The sequence below is a fragment of the Panthera tigris genome, chromosome D1 (assembly GCF_018350195.1).
Source record: "Panthera tigris isolate Pti1 chromosome D1, P.tigris_Pti1_mat1.1, whole genome shotgun sequence".
NCBI classification, from domain to species: domain Eukaryota; kingdom Metazoa; phylum Chordata; class Mammalia; order Carnivora; family Felidae; genus Panthera; species Panthera tigris.
In genome coordinates this window covers 31,282,160-31,290,305 of record NC_056669.1, presented here as the reverse complement: position 1 = coordinate 31,290,305, position 8,146 = coordinate 31,282,160, and the positions used below count along the sequence as shown (strand labels likewise).

General features: G+C 42.6%; 1 long non-coding RNA gene across 1 annotated transcript; it reads right to left on the bottom strand.

Moving 5' to 3' along the window:
* Positions 1-681: 681 nt before the first annotated feature.
* Positions 682-7,146, bottom strand: LOC122231415. The gene is made up of 4 exons (XR_006208652.1): positions 7,068-7,146; positions 5,692-5,802; positions 2,039-2,252; positions 682-1,181 (listed from the first exon to the last, which is right to left on the bottom strand). It is a non-coding gene; the product is annotated as an uncharacterized LOC122231415 (long non-coding RNA).
* Positions 7,147-8,146: the final 1,000 nt, after the last annotated feature.

The window sequence follows — 8,146 nt, the reverse complement described above, 5'->3', positions numbered from 1 at the left end:
CCTTTTCTCTCTCATACACACACACACACACACACACACACACACACACTGCTCAATAGTATTATGAGTTTTAAGTGCTAACACCTTTACCAAATTATACAAACTTTTTATAACTGTCCTATGATCTAACAGATTGCTTGTATTTCTGAGGTTTTTAGCCAGAGGATCATCTTCACAGAATGAAAAATCTCTGGGGAAAAGATAGGCTGCCAGAGTGGGGTGATGAAGTAGGGTTTTAGAAAAAGTCTGGAAGATAGGAAAGAGATGGTCTCCTGGATGCTGGAATGAGGTGGGGATGAGGTGTCTCACAGAAGGACCTGTGCAGGGGGAAGGAATGTGGGGGTCATTTAGGGAAAGGGATAGGAAAAAGTTTGCAGTATGAGACCCATCTAATACAAGGCCACACCCATCTCTGTGAAGCGCTGGCTTCAGAACAGTCCTTTTAAAAAGACAGCTCCATTTCTGTTTTCATTTTCATTTTTAGGCTTGGTAAATTTCATGTGATGAGAGGCGAACCATAAAACCCTCTTATATCAGCTCATTATCATCATCACTCTTAGTTTAGCCTTATTCTCTATAAATAATATTCATTACACAGAGGCCTCTTGGTAAACATGCATTCTCCTTCCCTACCCCCCTCAAGCCCATCCCTCACCTCCACTGTCTCTGTCAGCACTATTTCTCCCCTATGTCTGTGCCCTGGAGCCTAGGAGATGAGAATGAATCTCTCAGGGAAACAGCCTCAGGAGGGAATCCCATTTTCAGGAGGTGCCTCCTTCCCAGCTTTTGTCTTCTGCAGTCCCAGATTTTCACATGTCGCCATGGTCCTCCCTGTCCCCTGAGCCAGCCTGAGCCAGTAGCAGCAGCTCACTGAACTGCCAGGGTTCCTCTATGCAGACAGTCCTCCCTGTTGAATCAGAGTAGCAACAGGTGGGAGAAGACCTGGGCTGGACGCACGCTTCTGATGCTTCGGTGGTCCTGGTGGACTGCAGTTTTCCTGCAAGGATGGGACTGATATCACAGGACCTTCACATTCCCGTTCACAAGCTTGAGACTTGCTACTCATGGGAGTTGGTCATCCAGAATATTTAGGATTGTTGACACTGGACTGAAAGCCTTGTTTCTACAGGATGTTGTAGTTTGTTTAGCTTCATGCATCATCCTTAATTAGAACTGATAGCCTTAGACACACAATAAAATAAAAAGTTGATCAGTGACAGCTAATCATTTGGAGAAACAACAGATGCCCTTATAATGAAGATATATTTCATGGTACTTTTTAAAAGCACATTTAACTAACTGAATAATGCATATAATGATCATGTTGATATTTTTAAATGTTTTTAAGAATTTATAATAATTTTTTTCCTCTGAGATTGCCAAGGAGATTTACCTAATTGGTGATGAAGTTAAAACAGGACTGGGTGCGGGCTTTTTACACACCCACCACTGGTAGCTCCAGATGGTTCTGACAGAAGCCACAGAAACAAACCCTGGATGGTGACACATATACATATGACAGATAATGGGTGACCTGGTGGTGAGAGAGAACCAGCTATTGTCTAACTCCTGGAGGACAGAACACAATGCTTTTGACACAGAAAGAGTTCCTCTGAGATCCCAAGGTTTCCTGCACTCAGGAGTCGAGGGGCAAGATCCTATTAGTCTGAGGCTCAGCTGGCCAGGGAGGTGTATAACCAGGACCTGTCTGGTAATGGAGAGGGGGCCAGTGAACAGGAGAGGGCATCCCATAATTTCAGCTTCAGGCTCTGATGTAGTGGCTGGACCTGCCCACATGTCATGAACAACTAGAGAGCAAGGCAATGTAAAGTAAACGACCCTTTGTTTGCAGACACTACAAAAGAAGATAAGATTACTGAGCAGTGTCCATATCTACCAAGCTGTAATCTGCCGAGGTGGCCTGGAAGGCTGGATATTCCATCCAGGACATCTGATGGGGACCAGGTGATTTTATAGATGAAAACCATATGGCATAACTTTCCAAAATCTCACAATTTCTTTAAATCAAAATTCTTACCATTGTCTACAAGACCTGATATTGCCTGGCCTACTAGTCCTCTTTATTCAGCCTCTTTGCTGAGACAGTGGCAGACAGCATGCCTAGCCTCACACTTGTGGTGGAATCTGGATCCACAGAAGTCATATTCAGCTCCTTTGGGCTCCTTTGTTTCATTCCTCACCAGAGTTGTAGAAAGCTGGTGAAATACTCTTGGCATCAAAATCTGCAGATTCTTGAATGAAGATATTAAGTTGGCTCAGATTTCCATACGAGGCCAATTTATCAAACTTGCATAGCTAAGAACTCTTAATTTCATGTAAAACTGCTTCTTGACAGTTAAAGATACATTTTTAGTTGAGTATCTTGAAGCTATGATTCACAAAGATGTGAAGGTGGAAGAAGGTGGCAGCTTGGCCCAAATCTGTATTCTATACACCAAAGACTGCCAGCCCTGCCTCCTTCATACAGCAGCACTCTGTTTATAGGCTCACAAGTGTTTAGCTCACCCAGCCATCTGAGGTTTATCTAAACCAGGAGAAACCAGAGGCTTGGAGAGGAGAAAAGAATGTATCATGAAGGCTCAAGCTAGGATGTTCATGTCACAATTTCCAGTTTTGAGAAGACTCTGAGGGTCAGAATGGTTGGGTCACCATACATAGATCATGTATGTCTAGTACATGGTTGAGTGGGTCAAGGGCTGGTGCAGAGGCCTGAGTGGTGGGTGACAGATATGGTGGGACTGGTGGGTCAAGAGTGTATGGGAGCCAGTGCCCTCTGATTCCTAGATCTGGAAAACCACTCCCCAGAGTGGATGAAACTATGCCACAATTGGGGGATACTGGAAAAGTCATGTCAGTAGGAGCTTTGCTTACTTTTATACCTATTTAATTACAGAAATTTTCAAAACTGCATGAAAGTAGAAAAAATAGTAAACAGTCCACTTAACCCATATGTACCCATCTTCCAGCTCAAGGTATCTACTTGTGTCCATCCTATTTCATCTACCTGCACCCCTACCTACTTTTGCCCTGCTGATTTTAAAGCAAATCCCAGGAATTATACTAATTTTATCTGGATAAAAAACCTTCATTATTTATTTATGATAATAAACATGTTTAGCCCATGAATGTAATTCTACAAAAAAAAAAATCTCATCTAAAAAAAATTCTAACAATTGTTTAATATCAAAAAATATTTGATTATATTCAAATTCCTTGATTTTCTTTAAAAAAAGAAACATTCTTATAGTTAGTACATTTAATCAGGATCTGTATAAGGTGTAAATATTGCAGTTGTTGGCTTTAAATCTGTTACACTTAACCTTTTTCTCTCTTCCCATGCCAATTTTTTTTGTTGAAACTGGGTCATTTGCTCCTATAGAATTTCTCAAATTCTATATTTGGCTAAACGGTATGTTTAACCTAAATGTAACTTGGATGCTTAAATACAGAGGCTTGATTAGCTTCCGACTTGTGCAGGAATATTTCATAATGGTACTTCATTCTTGTTGCATGGTATCTAATTTTGTCAAACTAATGCATGTAGTTGGAGATTTTCAGATGACAGCAAAATCCAGGTAATTGTAATAATGATAACATTGATAACAGTATAGTAATAAGAATGTGATGATCTACTCAATATTTACCTTGTGCCTGGCACTTCAGTAAAATCTGTGCATACATGTTTTTATTCCAGTCCATCTTTATTTTACAGAGGAGGAAGTGGATGAACATAGGAACTTAATAATTGATTGCTCACAACACACAGCTGGTATCTGAAAAAGCTGGAATTGAGCCTACATCAGTCTCAACCCAAAGCCTGGGTTCTCTAACCCCCTGTGGGGTTGAGTGACTTGGATGCAAGAAGGCATTCCACATGGTGACTTTGGGGAACAGAAAGGAGAGGGAGGTTTCATTAAGTGACCCAGAGAGAGCACCCCACAGCCTGGGTCCCTGAAAGAGACAACCAGAAAAACTGTCTATGAACTGTCTAGGAAAGGTGTTCTACAAGCAGGAGCTATTTAGGTGAACAAGTGTGTGTGTGTGTGTGTGTGTGTGTGTGTGTGTGTCTGTGTGTGTGTTGGGTATGGGTGATGCTTACTTTGTCCCTGTTCTATTTTATGATAGGTACACATGGAATATGGTAGTATTGTTAAGCCAAGCTAGGATCAATTGATGAAGCTGTATTAGCTGCCACAGTGGGAAAGATCAGGCTTTCTAGTGATCAAGGAGGCTAAGAAACATAATCAGAGCCTCAAAATGATTGTAGCTCTCTTCTAGAAAAAGTGTTGCTGTTGGACCTGAATTTCTGTCTAGCCTTTAACACTTAACCTTAAAATGGTTGTTTAAATTCCATGGACCTCAATTTTCTCACCTTTACAATAAAAAAAAAAAACCTTCAGAATCCACTCAATAAATAGGCATCGTATATCTCTTTTTTTTTTAATTTTTAATGTTTATTTATTTTTGAGAGACAGCACATGCAAGAGAGGGGCAGAGAGAGAGGAAGACACAGAATCTGAAGCAGGCTCCAAGCTCTGAGCTGTCAGAACAGAGCCTGATGTGGCGTTCCAACACATGAATAGTGAGATCATGACCTGACCTGAAGTTAGATGGTTCACCCACTGAGCCACCCAGGCACCCCAGCATGGTATATTTCTTATGAACTGAGAACCTGTACCAAAAACTGGAGGTAAAAAGTCATGAAAGTCAGTCATGGTCCCTGTGCTCAAGAAAAACAGAGATGGGGTTCGGGGGCACCTGGGTGGCTCGGCCAGTTAAGCATCAAACTTTGGCTCAGGTCATGATCTCACAGTTCGTGGGTTTGAGCCCCACATTGGGCTCACTGCTCTCAGCGCACAGCTGAGATCCACTTTGGATCCTCTATCTTCCTCTCTCTCTGTCTCTGTCTCTCTCTGTCTCTCTCTCTCAAAAATAAACAAGCATTAAGGAACACAGATGAGGGGGATTTTGTAGAAGCCTAAATAAGATAATACCCATGAAACTTTTTATAAACTACTGCTGAATACCAAACAGGCATCTTACTAGTGGCCTGGAGTGACTGTGCCACTGGATGCAAGGTAGAGTTTACTTCAGAAGGTGCAAAAAAAGTTTAAGAGGATCCCTGTCCTCAAGGAAACTAGGTTACTGGAAAGGAAATAAGGCACATATATAGATGGCAACAGGATATGTCCAGAAAATGAAAGTGTCATAAGCAAATTATAAACAAAGCATCATGCTTCCAGAAGAGTAGAATACTGTGTTCAACATGGAGCGGTGGTGTATTAAAAGTTTTCACCTTTTAATTGGGTCTAGGAGACTAAAGAAATTTCAACAGAGGGGACCTGGAAAGATGAATTCTTAGATAAGACAATCTTCTGTCATTCAAGGATTGAGCCCAAGAAATGTGCCAGCTTCCCTGGCAAAAACACTGAGGAAAGAATCTGTGAGGAACCCACCAGCTGGATTAATATGCACTAAGCCAATTGTTGCTCCTTAGGCTAAACTTTCATATATATCTCCAATGTAAATTGTTCTCTGACACCACAAATCCTACCTCAAATTGACAGTGCAAAAAGGAGACAAGGAGACTCCAGGTGATAGGGGTTCCCTGGAGAACATTCCTTCCTGCACATTCAAAGATACCTTTTCAGGGAAGAAAGCCACCAGTACCTTGGGAGTGATGTTTCCAGAAAGTTGTCTGGTCATGTCAATGGCTGGAGAACATCCTTTTAACGGAACAGCCTGATAACATTTTCCATTCTCCTTCCCAGGCTTGTGGATCTGCTCCAATGCCAGAGGAGAAATGACAGGCTTTTAGGGATGATATTAATGAAGCTACACTATTACCATGGGCCTTTCAAAGTTATAGAAAGCTTTAACCTCCATCACCTCATCAAGTATCACAATTAACTTTGAGTCCATATTATAGATGTAGAAACTGACATTCAAGACATTATGGGATTTGTTCAAGGTCATAGTATGGGGAAAAATTGACGTACTTCTGATTTAAGCCCTGATTTTTTGAGCTATGTGTTCTGAGGAGAGGGAACTGTAGACTAGGCAAGTTTCCAAACCCAGACTCCATTTTCCCTTCCCCACATTTAACTTAGCAGGCAAACAGGAAGGCTTAGTTTCTCTCTATCAAATTGTAAACTGTCACCGTGCTCCAGTGACATGTCATAGAGCTGAGGGACTTGCACCATGACAGAGTAATGCTTGGAGTCCTGGCCAAGGACCACTGTGCAGAACCAAAGTCTTCCTGGACAGATAAGTCTTTGAGAGGTTCTGAGAGCGGCTTGAGGACACATGGCTGGTAAGTGTTGGGGCCAGGACTTCTCATCACAGGTTAGTGCTTTCTCTACATGACATCCAAGACGTCTCCTGAGTAATCATATGAATTCTTAGCTGTGATTCTCAGCTGTCTATATAGTATTTGCAGTGTGAATAATGTAACTTTCTCTGGAGATTTTCAGGAGGAAGACTGAGCTCCCTTCCTTTGTGTGCATTCCCTCATAGCCACCCTTGGTCTCCTCCCCTACATAAAAGCAAACAATATTTCATCATTGTGTCCCAGTGGAAATATAAAACAGTCTCATGTGTCTGTGCCAAAGCACAACTTGTGGGGACCAGGGAAGCATTTCCCATAGGATCACATAATGAGGGCTGTGGGGAGTGCTCAGTGGATTCCCGCAGAGCACAGGGAGCTGGGGTCCAAGCCCTGACATCCAGGTGCTGCAGTTTGAAGCACCCTCTTGCACCCTGCCCTCTCCATTATAGCACCCTCTCTCTTCCCTCTCCCCTTGCAGACACACAGATTTCATACCTGGAGCACAGGGGTGGGGCCTACCATCAGCATCACCTATGAGGCTTCCCTGGAATGTCCTTCCCTCCAACCTGTACCACCTGTGACCCCTCTAACCTTGTGAGTTGACTCTATCCATGTTGCTTAGAGGCCCAAATATTCCCATGATGTCAGAGACCAATGACCCATTTTGTAAATGTGGAAAGTGAGATCCAGAGACAATAAAGAGAAAAGAATAAGGCACCTGGTAAATTAGCAGCACAACAGGGTGGGACTCTGGGCTTCTGGGCCTCATTCTGATGTTCTTCCCACTTATGCACACTGTTTGCATAGGGAGGAGAGTAAGGATGGAACAAGATCTGAGACTTGGGTCAGGTGACATTTCCCCTCCAAGGTCTCTGGCCCCACCTTCCTCTTGAAGTATAATAATGATGGTTCACATTTGCTGAGCATTTGCTATGTATCAGGCACCTGGTTAAATATTTAATATGCTGGATATCATTTTATTCCTCACCAATAGTTCTATGAAATAGGTGTGATCATTACCTCCTACAGAATAGGTAGTTAAGACTTAGAGAGCTTAAGTCATTTGCCTCAGGTCACTCAGGCAATAAAAGTCAAGATTATCAGGCTGCAGAGCTCAAGCCCCAGTGCACAGTATTGGTCTGCCTCTCACTCCAGCTATGTTGAGCCATGCTGTGCTGAGAGTTGTCTCTATCCCTTGACACAAATAATATCCTGGTGGGGGTGCTAGTCTTGGAAAGCAGCATCACTCTTCTTTCAAGAGGTCCCTTTTTTTTAACCTTTCTTGACTCTTGCCACCATCAAGCATGCCCCCTGCACAATTTAATCTGCCTCAGTGCCCCTGCCACCTTTTCACCTGCTCTAGATCATGCTGATTTCTCCACGTGGATTTTTTCAACAGTTGCCCTTTAGCCTTGGTTCCTTCCATGTAAAGATCCCTCTGTCACTGCTGACATTGGTTGCAGTATAACCTATAATAAATTAGGAAGAGAGGAATCTCACCACAGCAATGGCTGCGCTCTCCTGAAGCTCAGAGCATGGAAGGAGCCAGTCCTCCTTATAGCAACCTATGGGTACAGTGGCTGAAACTGTCCAAATAAATGGGCTTCAAGAAAGTTTGTCCCTGGTGTGGACTAAAAGGCTTAGAGGGAGAAGGGGCTCATGAATCATGCAAACTCAAGATTGGACCTAATAGTGATTTGATTTGTGTTTATAAAATTTTTATTTTTACTTGAGTCAGATATAATCTGAGTTCACCCTACCCCTGAGATTCTAGATGAAATTGGCCTAAACCCCTAC